The sequence below is a fragment of the Nesoenas mayeri genome (genome assembly GCF_963082525.1).
Source record: "Nesoenas mayeri genome assembly, chromosome: 4".
NCBI lineage: Eukaryota > Metazoa > Chordata > Aves > Columbiformes > Columbidae > Nesoenas > Nesoenas mayeri.
In genome coordinates, this window is record NC_137540.1 from 31461977 (window position 1) to 31487734 (window position 25758).

The 25758-nt window shown below is 36.3% G+C and overlaps 1 protein-coding gene across 3 annotated transcripts in view; it reads right to left on the minus strand.

The window, feature by feature from the left end:
• FBXW7 (F-box and WD repeat domain containing 7) overlaps positions 1 to 25758 on the minus strand; it is a gene marked incomplete at its 5' end in the record, with an annotated part of 100743 nt that overhangs the window by 55015 nt on the left and 19970 nt on the right. The window lies entirely within an intron of this gene.

The following is a 25758-nucleotide window of genomic DNA, read 5'->3' on the forward strand; positions in this document are numbered from 1 at the left end:
CGAGACCTGAAGCAAGACAAAAATACAGCTCCTGTGACTTCTGCACAGCTTCACAGAATATATTTACAGGACAACATCTAAGAATTGTATTTAAACAAAGTTTTGGACAGCTATTTGGTGAGTGAATGGATAAAGAGAGTGGCACCAATGTAAAACTAAAGAAAGGCAACATGTCAGGAAAGTGGATTATTGCAAGACCGGTGAATAAAAAGTGGATTATTGCAAGACCTCCTTCCTTCAGGACTTTGACACTGTTGCAGGTAATACTGTGCCTAGTGGTATTCCTACCTGAGATACACCTGAGTATACTTCTGTTTCAACAATACACATGAAGGGCAAATACCACAACAATTTCCTAATTATTTTAATTTGCCTCTTATTTTTTTGAGAGGGTTTCCTAATTGAATAACTAAGCATCAACAATTATTCATCACTGAAGCAACACTGAGCTGTTGAGTTTAAAGTACAGCTGTCAGCACAGATTCCAGGGATGCAGGACTGATGTCTGGGGTTTTTTTTGGTATCAGGTAACTTCATTGGGTTAGACTATTTGGTCAAAGCCCATCATGCTGAAGGCCAGTCAGAGTTCTCCAAAGCAGAAATATTCCCAACAGCTAAAAGCCTTTCTTTTATTACCAAAGCAAAGAATCTTTTCACAAAAGTGAAAAACTTCAAGAGGAAGTCAGTAACTGACAACTTTGGTTTTGCCCTTGAGTTGAAAACACAATGAAGCATCCAGTGCAAGAGGCCCAGGAACTCAGCATAACAAAGACAAAACCACATCATCCCTAAACGCCATGAGGGTTCCGTAATTTCCATGCTTTCACTGAAAACTGTCTTTGATGTGTTCTCATTGCCAGTCAGTTGCTTCAGATGTTGATTACTCATTACATTGATTTCTCCACTTTTTTCAGTTCCCGTAAATAACTATGCCATTGTTCTTTCACTGAAGGTTTTATCATGAACTTCTCTGAAACAAGCCAGTATAAAATACCTCTAGTGGGATGAAGTTCTGGATGGAACTTCATTCTACTTCATCAACAGTGGCGCCTGCTGTCTGTCTGCTTGTTAGGAATATTTTAGTCTTTAATGCAAGATCATCTATTATCTTAGGGTACATTCAAGATCCTGCCACAAGCTTCATCACAAAGCTCATGTAGACAATGTAACAGACAACAATAGGTAACCCAAGATCTGTTCAAACCTGTACATCTATCAATTCTGAGTGCCAAACATTAATTAGACATTAAGCAAACATTAGTAGTCACATGCATTATTTTTTAAAAATAACATGGAACAGACACACTATACACTTATAAAATTATAATATTGCAAACAATTCTGCAAATTTTTCAAAATATTTAAGGTAAGAACACGCAAAAGACTTTCTAAGAGGTGGTTCTTGGACAACTTTAAAGATGTAATTTGCTTCTCATAAGTCTCAGTTATTTGAGATTCCCTACAACAAAGATGACATCATAGATCTGGAAGATTCTAACTTGTACCATGAATGTAATTGCTTTGTACTTAGTGTGAAAAACTTACCTAGACATTCTGCCTTCTTTCATAGCAAAAGCTTAAATTATTTACTGGCCAAATACTCCCACTGAATTAGTTTCACACATGAACTGAATTCAAATTAACATTGAAATTACATCATGCTTATAAACATCCAGACTTAAATGATAAATTCCCTGCTACCACCTACCCACAGCCTGCAAAGTACCCAGTGCTTTCTGCTATGCAAGAACAAACCACCGAGTTAATTTACAGTTGCCCTTCTTAGTTTACCGAAAAGGACTTCTGAAATACACTTGTAGAGCCTTTTGTTCATCCCTACTAATCAAGCTACTTGACAAGAAGCTTTAACATTTCTGTAACTTGAAGCCACAGGGTTGGGCACAGTGCTGAGTAGGGTCCTCACTCACCACACTACTGATTTGTCACACCTGGACACCACACATCTTTTGTACCACGTCTTCGCCCACATTTAGCTGTAGCAATGAAAGATGCTGCTGTCCCCACTGCAGAACCAAAGGAACTATCCATAGGAGAGTTTTAAAACCCACTGTAGGCCAAATTAGCTGGGTTAGCACAAATCACCCATTTAAATCAGCTAAGCTTTTCTGGCTGATTGCCCCATGGCCAGTGTGGGAGCTCTCCTGGCTCCAGTAAGGCCATAACCACCACCAAAGGGGCAATAGCAACCAGCAAGCAGGCGATGAAGGCTTCCAGTGGCATGGATTTTAGCCAACTGAATTTCTGTCTACAACCTCCAGCATGTGATTTTTAATCAAAGTAGCGATACTCACACAAGCAGTCATACAAGGGCACTTAGAGTGACAGAAAGGCTTACGTCTGCTCTACACGCACCATGGATAGATGTTCACTCTGAACAACTTGGCCAGTTAAAGACGTTTCACCCCTGGGTATTCTACCATCTTTCTGTAAGACATTACTGACCTTAGAGTTCTGCTGCTTTTTCATCTCCTCCATGTAAAAGATTTTCCAGATAGTTTAAATCACTTTTGATAGTCTTTTAAACTTAACTAACTTTGCCTAAAGCAAATTAGAGCATTTACAGGATCCATTTGCCAGCAAAGCTGAAGGGAGGAAGCAATTTCTGGCAGAGCAGCAGTACTGGGAAAAGAGGGAGAAAGGAAAAGGGCGGTTTGAAGGCAGAAGTGTGCAAATAAACCTTCCAGCCAGCAAAGCTGGATACAGAAGGTGGCAGCTGTTCATCACTTCTGGTACTTTCATGTAACTGCATTTTAAAACAGATGTGCAAAAGCAAAGTACTAGAGTATAAGTTTGGGGGTGGAGGGGAACTGCCCTTGGTGCAGCAGCTATCACAATGGGGTCTTACTTAAGCCCCTTTTTTTTTCCCCTTGTACTGCAATAGGCATCAAGAATTCTAATAAATCATATTTGATTTAAAGAACTTCAATGAGCTGCACTTAGTGAATTTTGCACTGCACTCTCGCCAAACACAGAATGCATGCTTAAAATGTGAAAGCTAACCAGTGAGCAGCATTAAACTTGCAACTCAAAACACATTAAAAGCCCCACCTTGATCTTCCATTTTATCAATATCATTTTAAACACGATCACTAACTCACTCAAACCAAAAGTATTTGCATCACGTTTTCCACATGGATAGCTCACACTATAGAGCAGCAATGGTATTTGGCAGCTGAGCAGGATTGTTCTTGAAAATCTGTGTGCTTTGTAACTATTCTTGAAATTAAACTTTGAGCAAATGGCTAAGTTGTTAAGAAGCATCTCGATTTCCTCTCTCCAGAACATAAAAACCTGGCCTACATTGTACAAACATTTGTCAGTAGGTCTGGAATCAGAGCTCATCTTCCAACGTCCTGGCATTGGCTTTAGGAAACACAAGAGTTTGCTACACTGCAGGACCAGCTTCCACAAATGCAACATTACCCCCTTATTATCAGGAAAGCAACATTTGTTGGCAAAGGCAGTATCTTTCACTACTCCAAGGAGTATAGTTGGGGCAGGGGGAAGGGAGGAAAGTGAGAAGTTGGGCTGACAAGGTTTCAGGTATGCTCCTGAGACCACCTGGTCTGCTTTTAGGTAATGCATCTGAGACTTTCTGGTTCCCACCGAGCAGAAAGGGCAGTGTTAGTAATGCAATTTGTCTCCAATGGGAAAGCAAGGGGTGAAACAATGCGTAAAAAGATTATAACGTGCCATGAAATCAATACCTTTGTTGAATCTATGGCTTTATTGTCCCAGGCTCAATGACTTGGAAAGCATTTTGTAGCTCTTCCCTGGAGGGTTAGGACTTAGAGGGTGAGAGACAGTGTGGGTTCTCTGAGAAACGTTAACCCACTGGTGTTTCCATCCTTCGCTGGCTGTCAGAGCAACTCCATTTGTGCAAGGCGACTGCTTAGTCACCCCTGGGTGTCCCAAGGGGCTCAGAGCGCTGCACAAAATGCACTGAATTCCAGGAGGAAGCCAGGAATTTGATGATCCAGTTACAAGGGCCATGCACTAGATCCATGCAGAGCTGTGCTAGCACATACCAATTACCTTGTATTTCAGACAGCAAATGATTAACATGTATGTCTAAATGCAGAACACCTGTTCTCAGCTTGCACTTAGCCTCAACATTTCCTGCTTCCATTTCAGGCCTGGAAGAGCAGCCCGTACACCCAAAAACTTGATCCCCTTCCCAGTTACGGTAATAGATCCAGTAGAAGATGTACCAGCCCTAAACACAAACTTCATTCAACTATCTCTTCAGATCATCTCAGCCAGTGCAGTACTACGCATATTGCTAGCAAGACAATCAATTTCCATGTATATGTAAAGGGTTGGCTTCTGGCAAAGATTTATATAATTGTACATAATGTGAAGTTCAGTCAACATCAAAAGGAAAATTACTTTTCCTTTCATGAGATCTGGAATTTTACTGTTTGTTCACTCATTTGTTTTGGCAACAGCCCTGATCACAAACACACTATACAATCCTACTTTTTTTAAAAAAACCCCACAAACCAAATCACGAGATGCAAAAGGGAATGAACCATAAAGTGGGGGCAGTAGGATAGTATCTAACATTTCTGCAAACAATCCATTTGTCACTTGCATGGACCAGGGTTAATTAATATTCTATAAAGGTCTTCCAAAAGCTGAATACCTCTCAAGTTCTGAATTCATGGGGCTGACCTTAGACTTTCTCAGAATGATTTTTAATGCAGTCTGTTATCAGCAAAACCCATTTAAACACATGCCCCATCTGCCAGTGCCCCATTTGCAAAAGAGCTTCTTATACTTGCAGACAGGAAAGCTTCTGCCTGCTTCTCTCTCTCCTCTAAATACCAGCTGTATGGTAATGAGCACAAACAGCTGAAAAATACTGCACAGTAACAAAGCTGGTACGAAGCGGGCAGAACAACGCTTCCACTCAATGAAGCAGTTGTAGCATGAATTTAGCAGATTAGCTATTGAACAGGGGTGGGGAGAGGTTTGGAAAAAATGTAAAGGGTCTGCACAGATAGCAAGAAAATGAAAAGAGACCAAAGGGGCACAAGCTACCAAAAAAAGGCCCAAATTCTAAAGTACTTTTGTTGAACTGCATGAACCGATTCTTCAAGTTTTCTAAGGCTTATTCCTCGCGTACTAACGATATGCCAAATGCTATTCTGATCATTTGCAAGTTCAGTTAGTTTTTAAAGGAGGCAACTTGTTAATGAAAGTTTTCCATTCATTAACAAATCTCTTTGTTGGGTGGGGGCGGGGGGAAGTCCTTAAGAACAGGAACACACTTCTACTTCAGTCCTTGCTACTTTCAGCATGTGTGACCAACAAGCACCATATTATCTTATTAACTTTGTGCATAATAGCCCTCTCAGCCTAACCAGTTTTGTAAAGCCATTTTAAAAAATGCTGACAACATCCATGCTACCCTCCAGACACTGACAAGCTTTTTAAGCAGTGAGCATAAAAGACACTTGCTTTTAAGAAAATTTGTGCATAACTGCATTCAGCTGATGTGCATACGCGACATGCAGTTGAGTATTTGTTTATGCAGGTAGCTAATTAGATATACGCTGTTTGCATAGAGTCTAAAAATTGCACATGCACTTTTGCGTTTGAAATTGTATGCATTTGTCTACTGGCAGATGGGAAAAATGCATGCAGTTTTGATGTACAAAGCTGATGTGAAAATACGTGACTTTGTTCTTGTTTGCGATTTCCCAGTAGCATCTAGAGCATTACCGTTGCTTTTGAAGAACTGAAGCCTGATGCTTTCTAAGAAAAACATGTAAAAAGATGGTGTACTGACACTGCCCAAACAAGCACGCTGTTAAAAGTTTGATACACAGGGAGGGCTTTTTTTTTTTTCAGTTCCTCATTTAGAATCCTTACTGTTTAAATATCTCGGCATCACAACATTTGTCTTTTGTGACAAGTCAGGATAGTAAGATATTTTTTCAAAAATTTATCTAGTAAGACATACTGAAATGACAACACTATATTACTTCTAAAAGTAGTGAAAAGTGAAACCCCCCACCTGAGTGGAAAAAAATGCGTTCACCTCTGAGGTAATCATAACACAGCTTCTAAGAAAGCACACAATCTTTTAACCTTTACATTTCACACCTAAAGAGTTAAACAGAATACAGAGACAAAATTGGCTGTGTTACTGGCTTCTTTTCACTGTTGATCACAGAATAAACAAAAAAAAGAGAAAGCAATTTTCTCAGGGCATGAAAGAGCTTGCCACACAACTATACAATGGCATTCTCAAATGACATTTTAATTGCTCATGTCTATCATAACCCTGTAATAAACAGAAGGAAAAAATCACTATTGAAGTTCACTGTAAGTCTCCACCTAATTTCAAATTTAAATGTACAATAGGTCAAATCTATTGAATTTAAGTTAAAGAACATAGACTTAGATCTTTCCTGGAAAGTTCTAGCACATATTTCAAAATATTTCTCATATTTTCAACAGCTTAAGGAATTAATAAAAAGTTTATCAAAAGACAAAATGGTTATCAGACATCTTTAACATACAGAGGTGAATAAAATACTAAGAATTAATTATAAAGCCACTTATTGGCTAAAAAAGTGTCTACATATTTATTATCAGTCTACATATTTCAGTCTACATATTTATTATCAGTCATTAAAATTATCAGTGGTTCCCGTAATGCTCTGTACTTAAAAATTATCACTCTTAGTTCTTATTTTTTAATATCTTCTCTGAATTGTTTAGTGCGTATCATGATGAAAACTGTTCGCTTTAAAACACTAAGTAACTGAAAGTATTTTATTATGAGAGAAGGTACGACACTTTATCTGTAGAAAAATTATCTGCCAAAATGGCTTTGGTTCTTTCCAGGTACATGCATTTCTTCAGCTCATCAGCACTCCAGGAGGAAGGAATATGATACTACAGAAGTGCTGTGTCTTGATGGTATTTGCTATGCTACTAACCCAGGTTTGCCTTGTCTTTTATCTTCAAAGAAAACTGAACTTTTCAGTATCATTATTTATCTTTTCAGACTATGGTCCTGATCTACATACTGGGTGCTAAATCAGAGTCAATGGAAAGCCCCACTTACTGGGGAAGATTTAAACTTGAAAGATGACAGATTTTTGCATGTTCTGTATGTTTCATATAAAATCTGCTAAGATTGAATGGTTTACTACTAAGAAACAAAATTAGGCATTCACAGAAACAAAATCAAAGTTGTCAAAACAACAAACAAACAAAACAACAACCCAAAAAACCCCACAAAAACCCCACCACACACACACAAAAACCCAAACAAAACTCCCCCAACACAACATAAACATTTAAAAAATATGACATGGTATGCAAGGAAAAGCTTGCCACTGAAACTGGCAGAGCTACAGTCACTCCTAAAGATTAACCTCAAAATCTTCGTTATTCTATCACTTGGACAGAATAACAATGACACTAACCAGAACACTGTTATAAGAAAAGACTGAAGTGCATGTTGGCTCTGTTGCTAGAACAGTGACATCAGAAATAATCACAGAAAGGTTTGGATTGGAAGTGACCTTTAAAGATCACAAGCAGGGACACCTTCCACTACACCAGGTTGCTCAAAGCCCCATCCAGCCTGTCCTTGAACACTTCCAGGGATGGGGCATCCACAGCTTCTCTGAGCAGCCTGTTTCAGTGTCTTACCACCCTCATAAAAAAATCCTTATTTATATCTTTTCTTCCTAATATCTAAAATCATTGTTTCAGACCATCCATCCCAAGAGGATGAGCCTTCTGTTTGTGATGGTAGCTTCAAGAGACTGACACAGTGCCTGCTTTGGATATCAATTTATTCTACTCAAGAAAAATGCATTTGGTATCTCTAGCAGTTCAGTTCTGCAGCATCTCGAGTGATGCATATACAGCCATAGCCATTAACACAGAAAAGGTACTTCAAATATACTTTAATATCCAAAGTTACAAAAATAAACAAAAAAGGAATCAAAGTTGTTTTGTCAACACCCTTTATATTTCAAGCCTAGCTGTACTTCTCCAGAACTTCTCCATACTCTTCACATCCTTCTAGCACATGGAAACCTTTAAACACTAACAGTCTGAAAAAGTACTGAATTTTATCTATATTCATAAGTCTAAACTGTATTGAGGAGAAAAGCGATTCATTTTAAACAAAAATAATAATAAGTTTATTGACATTTCTAGGATATTTCTTTAACTTAAAAGGATTAACATACTTCCCTTACAAGTAATGCACGTACACAAGACAGAAAAAATAATCACATTTCAAACCGTGATCCTCCAGAGCAGATTGAAAAAGAAAAAAAGAGGAAGATTTATAGACAGCGCTACACTGCCCCTTGATGTCCACTACAGAAACAACACGACAGGCTGCAAGACGCAAAAGAATTCAGTGAAAATTAACATGGTATGTTAAACTGCAATTTTCTTAGATTTTTTATTTGGCAGCAACCGTCTCAATAAAACCTACAAACAAAGGAAGAGAATCACAATAAAATTAAACTTTTGCTTTAGTGGGAAAACGTCTTTTTTGTAAAAAAAAAAAAAAACAACCTCAATATTCTGTAGTCCTTTCTCTCTAAAAATGATATAAATTTTCCACCCTGATTTTATGGTGGATTATAATTTAAAAACAAAACCAATCCAGTTAATTGTAACTTTTTTGGGGGGGGGGAAGGCAAGCAACAACAACAACAAAAAACAAACAAAACAAAAAACAAATCCACACCACACCCCCCTCAAACAATAACTAAAATGGATACACTTAGCTATGAGGGAAAGTTTTAAGAACGGAACAATAAACCTTCCATCACATCAACTCTTAATGGCATGAGAAATCATTTATGAGTATCTAAGCTATTTCATATTTCTTATAAATTCCCTTAACTTTTTAAATAATACAATTTTTCCTCAAGCATCCTCTTTCTTCTGATTAAAAATTGATAATTTGTTTGTAATTTCATGTTAAATTTTTTGTTCTGATTGGTGTATGGGGTTTTGGTTCAGCTAGCATTAAGTTCAGTTTCAGTCAAAAACTTCAGATGAGGTAAAAGGTGTCCCCTATTTCCACAAAGCACATACCACAGAGTAACATCAGCACATGTGCCAGGAAGACAAGTTCCCTCTATATATAAAAGCATTAAGGAAGACTTGTATCAGGTCAGAAATAATGCTTTTTAAAGACTGATCTAATAGTTTCTTATTTTGTCACTGCTTTGTTGACTTAGCCTTCTTGTAAAGACCACATTTTGAGAAGAGTAAATAAATAAATAAATAAATCTTCATATATTTACATCTTGTGGCCAAGATATGAATGTCGAGTCATGGATCATTTCTAAAAACAATACGTTTTCTGAGAAAACACAGCTAGGAAATTTTACAGAAAACAAGGCAGCTGGCATGTTCATTTGGTTTCCAAGCAGATAGCTGAAAACTATCAGCACACAGTACTTCACAAGTATATGGCAGATACACACAAAAACCCCTTTACTATGGGAAAGCTGAACTTCATTCATAAATAATTCAATCTTCTAATGCATAAATCTTCATCCCTCCCCCCACCTTTCTTCTCCTGTTTTTCATTACTAATGATATTAGTTTTGGATAACCTTCTCACTGGTTTAATCTCTGAGCCTTTTCAGAAGAAAGAACCTAAATCTAATAGAAAATCAAGGAAATGTATTATAATTTATTTTCTAGTGTGAGTAAATCTGTGTTTTCTACGTCTCCAATTCAGTAGACCTCTTCAGTTCGAAACTGAACACTAACCTTGAAAATATCAAGGTGCACTAGTCCAATCTTCATACTGTTCTTAAACTACATAAAAGACAGCAAAATTTTGTGATTCTGTTTTGAACAAAATAAGGTACCAACATCAGGTATTACTTTTTTATATATTCTACAGATGTGTGGAAAGATAAAAGTATAAAAATATTTTTTCTATTTCAATACCTGCAGCTTGCTTGCACTTGAAAACAGCAATCAAAAAAAGAGGAGCAAGGTGAAATATGGCTAAGTATATTGTATTAATAAACACATTTCTTAGGTTTTATTAAGATTTAGAGCATCTGGTTGTATATAGGACTGTATGTTACAGTTAACGTTCCTATCCAGACCTAATATCTTTCACTATTTTAGAATCAAGTATATTACTTGTTCATGTTAATAAGAAAATATGTATATTCAAATCATTTATTCAGATAAACTACGTAACATCATCCATGAAATTCTGGAGATGAACATATTTTTCTGTAGAAAATCCATAAAGTATAGAAATAAATGGCAAAAATTAAGTTCTAGCTCTTTTTGGTTCCGATTTCAATATTAGAAAAAAGATAAATTGGACATTTTTTTCCTTAAGAAACTGATCTCTGTAAAAAAAAAAAAAAAATACTACAGTACCTGGAGGATTTCCCCAGTATTATTAAATCCTCCTCAAGCCAGGACAGAGACTTGCAGATCTTCCTAACATTTCCTGTAGTATGATAAATTGACAGAGAAGAGCTGCAAGACGCTAAAGCCCTTATTGAATATCGTGATCCAAATTTATATTTTTCATTATAAAAACAAAATGGGGTACACAATGAGACCACAAAGAAAGTCATTATACTGTATAGAGGCAATACATTTTTTCTAAACTACAATTTTTAAAAATTTATGCTCAAAATATTTCATGTGCTACAAACATTCGTATAGTACATAAGCAGCACCATAAGTGGAAAATGTGCCTTAGAAATCTCTTTTTCTTATAAAATACCCTAAGTCTATTCTGTCCCTTACACTGCTATGGTAACTCTAAACAAATGGCACACTAGAGTTGTTCTTTCCATGTGCGCTTAATTAAATCCATAGGATATTTTAGACATGTTACAGTTCACACAAACATCACAAATGTCTTCCTGGGTCAAGCAAAAAATTCCATCTAGCTTAGCAGAGTCTAGTAACAAATTAATTTTCATCATAGACTAAACCCATGTCTATTAGACTACTCAAGTCTAATACATACATACAATCACAATGTTTTTAAGGAAGAAAAGGAAAAATTAAGTCTGGAGTATCAAAATAAAGAATTAAGGATGGATCATCAACAGTTATGAAAAAGGGTGCAAAACAGTTCTCTGAATGATGTATTTTGGAAATTTATTCACTGAGAGTCTTCAAACCAGTACAATTTGCATTCTTCATAATACTGCTAAAAAGAACAGGATGATCTACCATTTTTTGAACTCACAGCCCCCTGCGCCCCTCTCTAACTAACTGTTGCAAGAAATAGTTTCTAATTTTAAAAGATCATAAATAACAGCACGCTGGGTATAGCAAAAACCCATTTTCCATAAAGATAACATCCAAAGGATTCTCTTCTAACAATGGGTAAACAAAATTCAAGCCTTCTCTTCCAACTACATGCAAGTAGAAACAAGGGGACTTAAAAGATAAGACAGCTGTTTTATAATAAATCTTGACAATAATCATTATTACAGTTATTTCAGTTACAATATCAGCACCAACATGTATTTTATTTTCTCCTCTGCCTAGTCTGATGATTTTTTTACATAAGTGTCAACCAACATACTATATGGGATCTTTCCCTTGAATGTGCATTCTGAGCTTTGAAGTAAAGCTGGCACCTCCCCTTCAGGGGTTTATTCTCTATGTAAGAGGTTGCTACTTAAAATGTCAGCATCAAGTTAATTGAAAGACTTTAGATTAAGAACAGGGAGTTGTATTTCTATCATACTGGTGGCACCTAGAGGTCAGATCTCTGTAACTACAACCAATCCAGTTTTTACTCTGCAAGCAAGACATAAAGTAAGATTAAAAAAGGACCTATGGCATAGTTAGACTTCCCAACACTCAGTGTTGCCTTCTTTTTATGAAATGAATGGATTCTCAAACAAGTAATGATATATTCTTTCTCAAAAATATATTCTTTTACAAGAGACTTCACTGTATAATCTACAGTGTCGCTTTCTAAAATGATGTAAAGTTCTTGTCAAGTGGGACTGCTACCTGGGAGTAATAAAAATACTTCAGTAACTTCTACTGCTACAAAAAATTTCTTTTTTGCTGACATGCATACACAGAAACGGCCACATTTTTAGCAATACCAATCCGGCTGCGTGGTACTATAGAACAGAAAAATGAGTGGCTGTCTTTCATCAGTCTCATTTTCTGTGTATCTCATGTCATTTGTAGGCAACAAAGCAATGCTGTATCTACAATACAAGCCTGCGATTGGTGTGTCAGTGCCTGGATTTCTCCACCCTGTGATTAACATTGCTAAACCATCTGAATTTGAAGCATCCACCAGGGAAGCTGAAAATGCCATGTCCCTTCAATCAACCACTGCAAAAGAGCTAAATAACTGCTAAGACCAAACAAAGTGCAGCTGAAGTTCCATCTGTAGAGAAACCGAATCTCTCAAAACTTTCATTTAGAGTAATCTACCAAATGCTCCTAACCACTTCTAATTTTGTTTTTAGGTGAGAATCAGATTTACTTTTCTGAAAATAAACACAGCTGTAAGTCAGAGCTCAAACATGCTCATTCATAAATGAAGAAAACACATTTCACACTTTAAATGCAGTGGTTATTTTTCAACACCTAATGCACTTTGTTTACAAAGCAGTGCCCTCAAATTCTTTTTTCAGAGAGTATCTATGCAGCAGTTATTTCATCCTCCTGCCTATATCTTCTGTTACTTTTGTATGGAAAAACAGCCTCTCTAAATCTTGATTCAATGAATACGAACTATTTGGACCCAATGAGGTAAACACACTTGCAGAGGCAAAGTTACACTTTCAGAAAAAAAAAAAAAAAAAAAAAAAAAAATCATATATTCCAGACAATTTTTTCCCCATTCCAAATTAAAAATAGATATATTTATAACAGACTTAATAGGTTCATTTCAGTTACCTCAAGTTCCATCTATCTATTGAAACATTTTTATACTTGGTAAAGAAATATATACAATTTTACTTAAAACAGGATAGCAAAATCTGAGGAAGATTTCACTTTGAGACCATTTATTAACAAGTAAGCTACACTGATGCAACAACTGAATTTTACATCCACAAAACCAAATGCATGTGCCTAAAGCCTCACTAGTATGGAAACTTGACAGAAGACAACAGCAGAAAGGATCACAGGATTTTCAAGAGGTCTTCTCTCTCAAGAGAAATTATACTATTCCCAACAGAATTAGGACAGCATGGATTCGTCTTATCTGTCTCTGGCTTTGTATTAGATGCCTTCTAGACCAGGGAATAGTCAGAACACCATGAGTGTTCAGTTCTTGAAACCTCTCTTCTGTATCATCTCAGAGATCTCCAACTTGTAACTTGTTGCAACCTGAGATGCGACCAGGGTTCAACGCCAGTATTTTTTCCATTTTGGTTTAACAGGAAACAAACCACTCCCACTTGCCCAAGTCAAACAGGAAAGACAGGGATTCTGAGCAGCAGGTGTTTGCATGTCTAGAGACTATGGCAGCAGCCATCCCTGCAGTGAAAGAAACAAGGAAAGGCAGGACATAACGCAAGATTACCTTAGTTGTTAGATTTGTCTATAAAGCTACTGCTTACTATGACATCCTGGTTCTTGTCTCTTCTCTCATCTGTATAGAATAGAAATTGTGTGCTGAAGTAAATTGGGAGAATTCGTTTCATTACTGTTTTTAAGGGGCAAGGGGAGAAGGACTGGAGAAAGAAAGAAACTAAGTTTCCTTATTTATCATACATTAAAAGACAATATTCAATTCCTCCCATTGAATATTTCTCCTACTGAAAACTGAGCACTTGTTTTTACTGAAAATATCTGCTTAAAGCTAGATTATAAAATAATATGAAGGGAAAGTAAAACGGAAAGGGAGGAACTTTAAGTTTGCTCTGCTGGCTGATAGTAGTAAATATGCTAATTTTTCTATTTGTGAAAACCCGTAATGAAGATACACTTAGGACAGCCCAGATAAAGCCTTTCTGTTTGATACAGTTTTTGATACATCTATGATAGATATATAAAACCAAGGGCAGAGTCTCACGAAGCAGCGCTGCTGATGATTATTAGCAAAAAGCTAGAAGGGAATCTTAAAACTCTCACTGAACTAACAGCTCTGAAAACACAGAAAACAGCATCTATATCTGTGTATGTGTTCTAAGAACCATTATTAAGTAGTATTAGATAACGAGATGCTATGACTCCCCAATTCTGAGTGGAATAAGAAAGGAAGTAATTACCTATTAGCTTTAATATTGCATGCTACAGAATGAAAATTATATATTGTATTTTAAAAATAGACCATCAAGTTCACAAGCACTGTCAAGGGAATTCAGAAGTTCGGAAAGGTTTTTTGCATATTTATAAGTAGCAACTGACATTCTTTTGGAAATACAAAGATGGCTGCATATATTAGGTTTTAAATAGGGCAACAGCTTTGTGATCTGTGCCATTACATGCTTTGGAATGCCATATTCAATGTCTGGCACTCTAATTCTTCAAAGACAACATACACTTGTATGTTCTCTCTACTAGAATGCATACTGGTTTTCTCTTAGAGAGAAAACTTTAACTCAGCATTATCAACAAGCTTTTAAAGATTAGAATAAAGTAGTTGGACAATACTCTCTTAAGAGACATACAACAGAAAGGGAGCCACACTTGGGAAAAAAAGACCATTTATTCAATTGCTTTCATTTTGTTGGCTACTTAGCAGCAGTAATTATTTTTCCCCTTAATTTCAGTATTTGTTTTAGAAAATTAAATTGGAAATATCTATAAAAGAATACAGCATCTTCAAAGTTCCAATGTCTAAATTTAATTCACATTCTCCATCTCCTCCTTCCTCTTTTCTCCCAAATTTGGCTCCTAGTAAGCTAAAAAAAAAAAAAAAAAAAAAAAAGAAAAAGGAAAAAAAGCAGTTCACTTTAAAGTTTTTGCTCACTAACATTGTTCATGCCTAAGCAGTGCAAATCTGAATTACAAATCTTAAATCCACCATCAAAATATGAGGCCTTAGGAGTAATTACTAAATGTCTCAATTTTTTTTATCAATATGCATACACGAAATACAGACAACACTAAGAGCAAATAAACACAGATGTCTCTTGAAAGATTAATTTTATTAGGCTTGCAGTACCTATTATAACTGGGTAACAATGTCTGAATAACCTCAGGGGACAAAAATTGTCTACTGAAGCCCAAAGAACATGTTGAAAATTTTCAGCAATTATGAACTCCTACAGCCTGCGTGTCCAATCCAAGGAACTGCCAATGCTATCTGCTTTAATAAATTAGGTCCCCCAAGTCCAAAAGACACTGTATGTTAGTAGAGAGAGGGGCAAATTACAGTTTTTAACATTCTTGCACTCCGGTGACCAGTGTGAATTTTTATTGCAGGTTTCCCCCTGTATCAAGAAGAAAGAGAAAAGTCAGGGGGTCAGGCATGAAGGTTTCCACACTTGCCTATCCTCACTGCCATATTTTCAGGAATAAATTAATTATCTAAGGACATCTTAGATATCTTCAAGCATCAACTAATACTTTCTCCACACACCAGAAAGAATAAGCCACTTCTGATACTTTTGTTGATTTGGGAAGAGCTTGTAAGACTTGACCTGCTAAACATGGCCACAAACAGACAAATATGCAGCATTTCTGAACACCTAAAACATTCATTTGTGTGCACAAATTAAAATGGGCCAGCACTTCAGAACAGGAAACTACTTCCTCTTGACCCTCTCAGCAGTTTGGATGCCTTCCCAGAAATCTCAAGACCGGCGCGGGGCTTAGTACTGTGCTTGCAAGACAGCTGCATTCATTTTATGTAAGGCACTAAACCGAGGAGACATCTGGATGCAACCCTTGATAGGAACACACAGGACAAACCAAGGAAGACAGGTTGAACAGATGTAAGAAACTGAGGCGGTGCCAGGTCCAGAAAGTGCTCCACATTAATCAGATGCTCCAAAGCAACTTCCCTCAGCAAGGCAGCACAGTCCACAGGCCCTTTGGGAAAGCTGACTTCAGTTCTGCCGACAGACCTCATGGAAAGCCATGATCACTCACACAGCTTGGCGCCAGGTGGCTCAAGCTGCCTCCTCTGCTGCTTCTGGGAGGGAACAGCTACAACTCACTGAAGTTTCCCCCATGATGGTCAGCTCTTCATGCAATAAAGAAACAGAAGCAGACAAGAAACTAAAAGAAATTTACAGCAAACTAATTTGACAATTAAATGGAATAATTCCCTTAACATTTTAACAAGCTTTCCCTTACCCCTTGGCAGGGGGAGGGAAGAGTGTGTCTTAAAAAACATCAACAGATCAACCCTAAAATGAACCTACTTTTGCAATTTTAATCCACATTAATATTACATATTAGGCAATGACCAAAATAGCTGCTTTTATTATTCTAATCCATTTTCTTTCTGAAGTGAAGAAATACTGCTATGGACACATGTCCTTAATAAATCTAGAAATTAATTTCAGCCCTCACATGAATTGCTATCAGTGTCAAATTTTTATAGTGTAAAGTGACCTCAACACATAATGATATTTCAAACATGATGGGGAAGCTAAGAATTTCTATCAGAAGCAATCTTACAGCATTAGATAAATCTGTCTGAAATAGCACAGACACCACAGATCCTGTCATAGGCTAAAGGGATGATGTAGCCCCACTTTAATTTCTACAATTAGGTTTTTGCCATGTGCAGCGTCTGTTAGATAATCTTACTTATTTCTTGCATCAGTACGAATGGAAACTGCAAATAAGAGACAAGCTCACATGTCTAATATATGAAATAAACAGAAGATTATGGTTGTTTAAAACAGACACATTTATCCCCCCCAAAAAAGGGTGCGCAAACATCTATTCTGGACATTATTCAAGAGAAAAGAATTGGCAGCAACTATAAGAGCTTATTATCTGCCTAGAGATAAAGGTGAGACGTGAAAACTGATTGACATGCAATATTTTAATACTTAATTTATTATACTTAAACCTAAATGCATGTTAATAGATGCTATAGCAGCTGTATTTTTTTTTTTTTCAACCTGATAGCTTATCTGGTTCAATTAGGAAATATTGGACTAGCCAGCTACAAATAATTCTTCATTTCATTACAGGATGTGTGTGGGCAGGAAAGGCTTCCCAGAACTGCATGCGGCATAAGTGGACAGGCAAAGGACAGGAACATTGTGGGTGTAAAAAGGCAGGAAAGAAAAGAGATATGCTAAAGAAAAGCTATGTGGACAGAACAGGCAGTAGACTGTAGAGGACTTGTTTAATAGCTTGGTATCTAGACAGGATTTGGGGAAGGAAAGACAAAAGAGGGGAAGACTGCAAGGCCATGGAGAAATTCACAGTAAGAATTTAGTCTGAAATCTCACTGACAACGAACAAAAGCAGAAATGCAAGACGGAATGTAGTAGTGCTGCAAAGATGTTAAAATTGCAAACATTCTTGCCAGCTGCTGCTGTTATCATGAGAAGTAATCTTGTGTTAGGTTTATTAATAGCAGCATGCTTTGGAAGAGACTGCCATTTGTACTTAGAGAACACCATCATGCAGATTCACTTTGAGCAACAAAATCTGAACTGTTTAAGTATAGTAGTCAGTCTATCTAAATACAGGGTAAGCAGGAAAAAAAAGGGGCTAAAAACATACAAAAAAAACCCTTTGCAGCACTTCCACTGCTCTTCTTTTTCCATTTTCAAAAAGTAAAATGCTATTAGGAGAGTATCCTTAGAAAAAGAGCAGGACAGTGTCACCTACAGGCTCCCGGCCTATGAGCCAAGCAACAATTTTTTGTTTCTAGCAGCCAACACATGATGTTTCTGTTCCTGTTTTGCCTTCTGTCTTTCATCTCTACAAGCAGTAAGCTCTCTGTGCAGGGACAATTCTGCATACAGCTTTTAGGACAATATCATTATAATACCAATAGTAATACTGGTAAACAAAAGTACACTTTTAAAACCCATATCTGTATATATAAATAAGGGCGTATAAATCATGAGAAAACTTCCCATACAATACAATGTAAGAGCAGTAAATCACAACCAGTTACCTTCATTGTACACTACACACATTATAAAACTGAAGTATATGCTGACTTCAGAAACTGGAGTCAAATGCAATTTTAGAAATTCCACAGGAAGGTACACATATTAACATATCTGGTCTCAAATTTGCACATGTTTACATATTACGAATTCCTAAAGTAGTTCTTTTACCAATTTGGGCCTTCTACATACAACTTGCTTCTTTTTAACAAGTAACAAATAAAATCCTATCTACTACTTTGCATATGCAAAGCAATGAAGCATGTACAAGATTAATAAACTATCTGAAATAATGAACCATCTGAAACAGAGAAGCAGCATATTTTTCTAATTACAACAAAAAACATTTGCTGTCTTTGCCACATTATCATACTATTTCCTGTGGAATAAAAACATCTCCATAGTTCACAAAGAAGTTTAACAAGTTAGCATTTAGCTAGTGTTTTGAGTTCCTTTGACGCTAAGTATAAAATAAGTTGGGTTAAGGAAGTATTGCTAAATTCAGATAATTTGTAAGGGAAGTACATGTATAGAAGAATATATTTAGACTTTTAGTATCATTGATGTATTTTAAATAATTCATCTCTCCTTCCTTTATCAATCAATTACAGCTCATCAGATCTTTGGTGGTCTTGCTACACATTAGCATATGATGTACAAAACTGATGAAAAATACTGCACATACAAATCTTACAATACCTTGCTTACTACTTCAAAATGTTATGGTAAGAGTGAAGTTATTAAAAACAGATTTACTATATCACCTTCTTGCACACGGTCAGCATTTTCATATGACATACATAATTAGCACTTCTCTTTCACAAACATGTATATTTGTAGCATATTAAAAATGTAGTACAAGTTTGTAATTATGCTTCATGGATTGTATAATTCATAATTAAAATCACGTGTATTTGAGAGAGTTTTTCCTGAAATGTGATTAAGCTGCATATGACTACACAAATGATCTGCAACCATCTCAATCCTCTTACCAAGAAGCCTCACAATCAAACTAGTTACTCAAAAGTATTTCAAGGAACACAACAAATCAAGAGTGGACATTTCCTTGACTAAAAATAAAGTCATGTCAACTCCAGTGTTGTTTTCTTGCCTTTTCAAATAACTGAGTAACATTATAAAATACTTGATTTAGAAAGATACTGCCTCTTGTCCCTGTGCAAAACTATATTCTCAAAAAATTTTATCATGAAACAAAGATAAATAAACGTACCAGTAGATGGAAAGAGGACAAAGAAGAGAGGAAATAGAGGCTCACTTTTAACAGAGGATGAATATCAATGAAAAGGTGTTGGGAGAAAGCAGCATTAACAGTCCAAAGCTAGGAGAAGGGTGAGCGAGATAGAGTGCACCAGTTTGGAAGAAAAACACAAGTTGAACAGTGAAAACAGGAATGAGTTCAGATTTCCACCCGGAGGAGTGGATCTATTTCAAATGGTAAAAGCATCATTTTGTGACAGCAACAGTTCAGCACATAAGGAAAAACAATCAAATAGCTGTGATAAGTGGCAGAGATCGGAGAGCAAGATGCTAATGCTACAATCCTGCTTAGGTATCATTCCAGTTCAGTTCAGCTTCCAGTCATTATCTGGGACATGCCATAACAAAGATTGCCACTTAAAACTCATTTGCCCTCTTTGTGTATTTGTATTATGAGATAGTCATGTCACAGCAGAGCATTTTTTCCTCACAAAGGATCCTTTCCCTCTACCTGAAAAAGATCTGTTCAGGAAATTAAAATAGCTTCATTTGTTGTAGAAAGAAAAAGTATTTACTTAGTGATACAACAGACTGCAAAAAGAGGAAAAAAGGAGATTTGCAGTTAAGGCAATTAGGTTTCAAAGCAATAAATGAAGTATTTAATTACACATTTCATGAATTCCTCTCTGGCATGATCAATCAGCAAAGAGGCAGCTGGGTCAGTTTATGGCATCACTCTGTCTCCCATTCCCTCTTTTCTTCCGCTGGATTCTATAGCCTCCACAGCTTGAGATGATAAAACTGGCAGACTTTAAGCAGGTAAAGAGCTTTCACAAAGTCAATCCAGCATGTTTGAATAGCTCAACGTGAATAACAATAAAGGTTTCTAAAGACATCTAAACAATCAGGCACAAAGGAGTAAAATTGCCCAGGCAATCTTCCTTCTGACACCTCCTGAAAGGAAGTGACTGACTGCAGAACCCGCCTAAAAGGCTTTTAGCATCTGCACCCCGCGCATCGGTCTGTAAGAGACAGCACCACTCCTTGTACGAGAAATGGAAGTTTTAAATGCATCAAAGCCACAAAGAAAAACATTTTAGCTAGCGTTAAATATAAATGAGTTTCCGACTGCTGCTTTTATCTTGGCCAGAAATAAGTAGAACAATTTAAGTATAAAAGTGTTTCTCAAGAGTCAATATGGTGACAGAGGATCACTGAATATTCTGAAAAAGCAGACTCTGGGAGTGCTATGACATGTTACAGAAGTTTTGGTGAAAAGAACCACCAACTCTCTCCCCCCCCAAAAAACCCAAGCAAAGTTGTCGGAGGTTTGTCTGGAGTTGTCCAAGTATTTTTGACCCAGTGTAGCAGGTTGGACTAGATATGCACAGTTTAGCTAGCAATTTTCTTTTTTTCAGGGGACACAGGGAACAGCTGTTTGAACAAACTCAGAGCTTACTCCTACAAATGCTATCTTAAGCCCAGAGCTTCTGTAACACCCCAGAGAAGGGGAGGGGTAGACAAGCATACTTCTGCTTGTATCTAGTTCTACAGAGTCACAAACATTGGCTACACGTGACTGCATCCATGGTTTTGATGTTAAAAAAAAAGATGGATTGTGGTATGACTTGACTAACCTCTTGGAAGCATAGCTTGGGAGACCACAGGGATCCTCAGCTGAGCCAGGCTGAACCAACCCACCTGGAGCTGACCAGATAACGTGATTTGTCTACTACTTCTGTAGCTCCTATTTGATTACCTCTCAAGTACAGCACGGTTTGAAAGCAAAATGAAAGAGATAATTGCAGAAATAAGGAGGGAAAAAAAAAAAAGGTGAAGAGAATTTTCAGACTGCCTCTGTACCACATTGAGAAAATAAGTAACATTCCTTTTCTTCAAGGCTATCACCTCATGCAGGAAAAAGTTTTATTCCCCTCGTGGAGGAGATTAAAGGCATGGGAAAAGCAGATGCAGAGTGGAAAGAGAGGAAAAAGTTCATTATTCAAGATTATTTATCTTCTAAAAGGAGTTACCATCTAGGCAGTGTTACACAAGACTTCTCAGTTGTCCTTTCTTTCCACTCAAAATCCTTATGTTTCTTTGCAAAGATCTTCCAAAACTAAAACTCTAAAAATAACAAAAGCAAGAAAACAGACACTACAGATTGTAAGTTTAACAATGAAAAGTAAAACCTCTGGAAGGCTGGCTTTATTGTGAATATTTGGATATCCAGAGCAATGGACACACTCCTTTATGAGAAACAAGCATAGTGGACAAGAAAAAGCTTCCTTTCATGTAGATATCAACTGACTAGCCCATAATCTGCACATTCAGGTGACAAATTCTAAAACAAACAAGAAAATTTGAAGAAAAGGCTAAACCAGCTTAGGAATGAAGTTATATCTGATAGCCACTCAAAGAGGCTTCTTCACACCACTAACCATTATGCAAGTTCTTTGCCACAAAGCCCAGAACCTAAAGGTCTCCTGTAAAGGACACAGGCATGTGGGAGTGCTCTGATTTGTCCTGTGACAGACTCTTAACACTCTCTTAAGTTTTAAATTTAAAAATTATAAACATATACATATATATGCATGCACACATGTACATTTCCACACTTTTTTTTTTTATGCTTTTCTGACCCAATGGTAAAAAAATTCTGAGGTAAAAAGATAATTTTTTTTTTCTTTTTTGTGTTTAAGTTCTTTTTCATATTACTCAGGACCTGATCCAAAGTCAGCTGAAATACAAGGAAGTATAAGATGAGAGAGGATATATCATCTCAGAGAAAGCTAAATAGTTTTTTTTGTCCATTAAGTAACTTCTTACTGTCATCCATGAAATAGCATGCCATACTGAAGCAATAAATATGATTTGTTACAGAAAATTTCAGGACTACATCTCCCTGAAAAACTGAACAGACGGACTACTTGGTTAAACTGCTGGTGCAAGCATTTACATAGATTGGACTGACAATGAAAAGGGTGTTTCGGTTGTTTTAACACAGACATGAAGGGATAAAGAAACAAGTCCAAATAAGTGAAGTTGTTCATGATACAACACATTAGTATTTCAAATGAATTATTAGCATACCAGTCAAACAGAGGAAGCAAAAGGAATGGAGTCTCTTCCCAAGTGCTCCACTTTAGTAACAAATGGACCAATGCCACATGTCACACGTAAAAACAGTGGATACTCTCATATACAAAAAACACAGGCTAGTATATAAATCAATGCCTAAATGCTTTATCCCATGTTCATCTAAGACACAAGTACATCCTACAGGGGGAAGCATTTCACTGATGAACTAAGCTGATGAATTGCCAAAATTTGTCTGGATACATTTTAGGGGTGAAACATACACATATATAGCAAAACTATTAACAGAATCTTTGGTGTTTCTGAGAGTATGGGCACTAAAATTTGATACATTTATTGCCTTGACTTTTTTAGTTGGAATGCCACAGGGTTCACACAGAAACCCCTGCTTTATAAGAATTCAGTGCTACTCTAAAGCATTTGAAATGAAGGAATGCTGCAGGTATGTAAGTCACTTTCACAAATTCTCCAGCTTATTAGCACTTCTTAAAAACATATATTGAATGTGATGAAACTGTTATACAGCAGCCTCTAAGAGCAACAAGTACTGGAATTTTCAGGAAAAAACACAGAAAACTAATGAGGGAAGAAATCTATTTTTAAGGTACAGCTTTTGAAATCATTAAGAATTGGAACAGTTCAGAATGAAAAACACTTCTACTGTTAGTAGTTTAAAAGCAGTCTAAGGGAAAAATCACATAGTTAAGAGACCAGTTTTTTGTCAACTGCAAGTATTTACCATGGCAAACAAAATACAGCACTTGATTGTGGAACATTTGTGACATGCGTGACTATCTCGTATGTCCAATGATCAGCTGCAGTTACACTGCACAGAAGGGCTAAATGACACCCGATACTTCAAGTGTGCACTACTGGAAACGTATTCAGTGCTGCTTCACATTATACTGCAAAATCTACTTCAGTGCCTACAAACGATATGTTAACGGCTAAAGAGGACCACGGCTATGTTTATGTTTGACAACACTGCATCAATGTTTTCAGTGACAGCTTTGAGGTAATACGTATGTTCATTGTGTAAGCACAGCACTTTTAGAGCTATGCACTGAAGTTATCCTCAAGTGCTACACAAAGAATGCTAAGTAATACTATTTTTAACTGGGTACAGATCAGTAGTATTGCAGACAAGTGTTTTAACTACATGAGCAAGCTGACAAAATGCATAAGGGCAAACTGTTAAATCCTGTGACCATTTATAGTGCACTTCCTGATAGAAGCCCCAGCATAACTAATGTAGAGGATACAGAAGCCATGAATTGTCAGCTCTCAGAAAGGAAGCACTTTTACTCCCAAGGATCATAGTGCACATTTTGAAGATGTTTTTTTGGTTTGACGTACAATTAAGGAGGGGAAGAAATGAGTTTGAACAAGGAGAAGGTCAGTAATTCTTAAGTCAGGACTGTGTCTGAATGGCTCAATCATGCACTTGCCAGAAGAAGTTGGTATTGACATCTTACCAACTTAAAAACCTAGGAGCAACCTGTAGCTTATGTTCTAAAGCACATCAAGTTTAGGTCTGAACATTAAATGCTAAATAATTCTATGCGTTACTTAGATTTATTTTAATTCTAGTTTTCATATAAGTGTTGCAGACTTTGTGTCAGAACTCATATTTAACATGAAAATTATTTTTTGTTCTTGCTATGTTAAATACAATGATAAATCTATGTAGCAAAAGTACTGATTCTTTCATCTCTTGATATCCAAAATCAGGTTGGCTTTTTATTTTTTTTTAAATATGCAGAAAAGAAAATGCAGATGTCACATGCACCATACGCGTGTTTGCATGGAAGGAACCCAATATGGTAATGGTTGGGAGCTACACGCAGGCTCTGAGTGCTGCAAGGCATGAGACTAAAGGCAGAGCTCTCTCTCATCTTCTCCACTATCAGCAGCCATCACACTGAGAATTACTAGTTTCAGAAGATAAAACTTAAACAGATTGATGATAGCTTAGCTGGTAAAACATGCATTTACAGCATTTCTTAATTTTCTGCTTCTTCCTAATGCCAAAAGTAAAGTAGATGCTGAACAGCTTCTTAAGCCTTCCTAGACCTAAAACCTCTGTGTCATTAAACTGCTTGAACATTGTATAGGACAGGACGACTGAGATCAGTCATGGTTGTTCTAGAACAATTTAAAGTATTCAGAGAACTCCTTTAGATCTTTTATATTTGTGATAAGTTAATGTGTGACCACACTTCTCATTACAGAAAATACATGCATAAAACATCAACAGTAAAGTTCCAATAGTATAACATATTAATGTAGTCACAAAAAGACTTGTGAAATATATCTACTAAACTTATCTTCTATGCTGTATACTATAGGTTTTATCCAAGACAAAAGAACCGAAACTATCAATATCCCAAATGCTCATTTTTAAGTAAACAGTTCTCAAATCATATTAAAAAAATTTGAAAGCCCATCTACTAAAATATCGAGGGTTACTTTATCACTTTCAACCTTATGAAATGTTCCTATTCAATGTTCAAACATATAGATAATATCTAATTTCAGAAGAAAAAATAATTTTCTGAAATGTACATAATCCAACATTAAGCAGTCATGTGTATGATATGTAGTCTAATTTTTGCATTGCTGCAGGTTGATATGTTGCTAGTTTTCAACACATGTAACATACTTTTTACATATAAGAAACATACTCAGACATTCAAAGCAACACGGTAAAAAGAAATCAAGCTTTCAAGGGTGGTCTCGTCAAATTTAAATTTCATTCATGATTTAAATAATGAAGCTTATGGAATATGTTGACATTCAAGGAAAGCCAGCACACTTAAAAGAGTTGAACTAGATTTAAGAACTTGCATCAATAAATGGAAATAGTATTTATTCAATAGCCATAGAAAACTCAAGGTAGTGTTGGGAAAATTAATTATGTAGAATGAGTTTATTTATAATTTTACTGAAAAAAAGTTCCAAAGAGTAATAAAGAAGAAAAATTAATTTTACTTTAAAGATTTTGAGCTCAGCAATATGCAAACTGAGTAAAAAAATAATCATGGAAGTTGATTTGAAAATACTCACTTTTTATTGAAAATCGTATATGATAAAAAAAAACAAAATCTAAAAGACTTTAAAAAAAAAAACCCAAAACAAAACACAAATGAACTAAAAAAGACCCCAAACAACTCATATAATGTGCTCTAAGAGCCACTTTATTCATATAGTGCCTGAAGCTGTAGCATAAGACCCGTGATAGTTTGTCAGGCTGGGATTGTCTATATATAAACTATATCGCAACCTCCACATAGTAACATGCTATTTTTGTTTTCTCTAACAGCAAAAAATGTTCTCTCCATTACTGAGTTACAAAAGT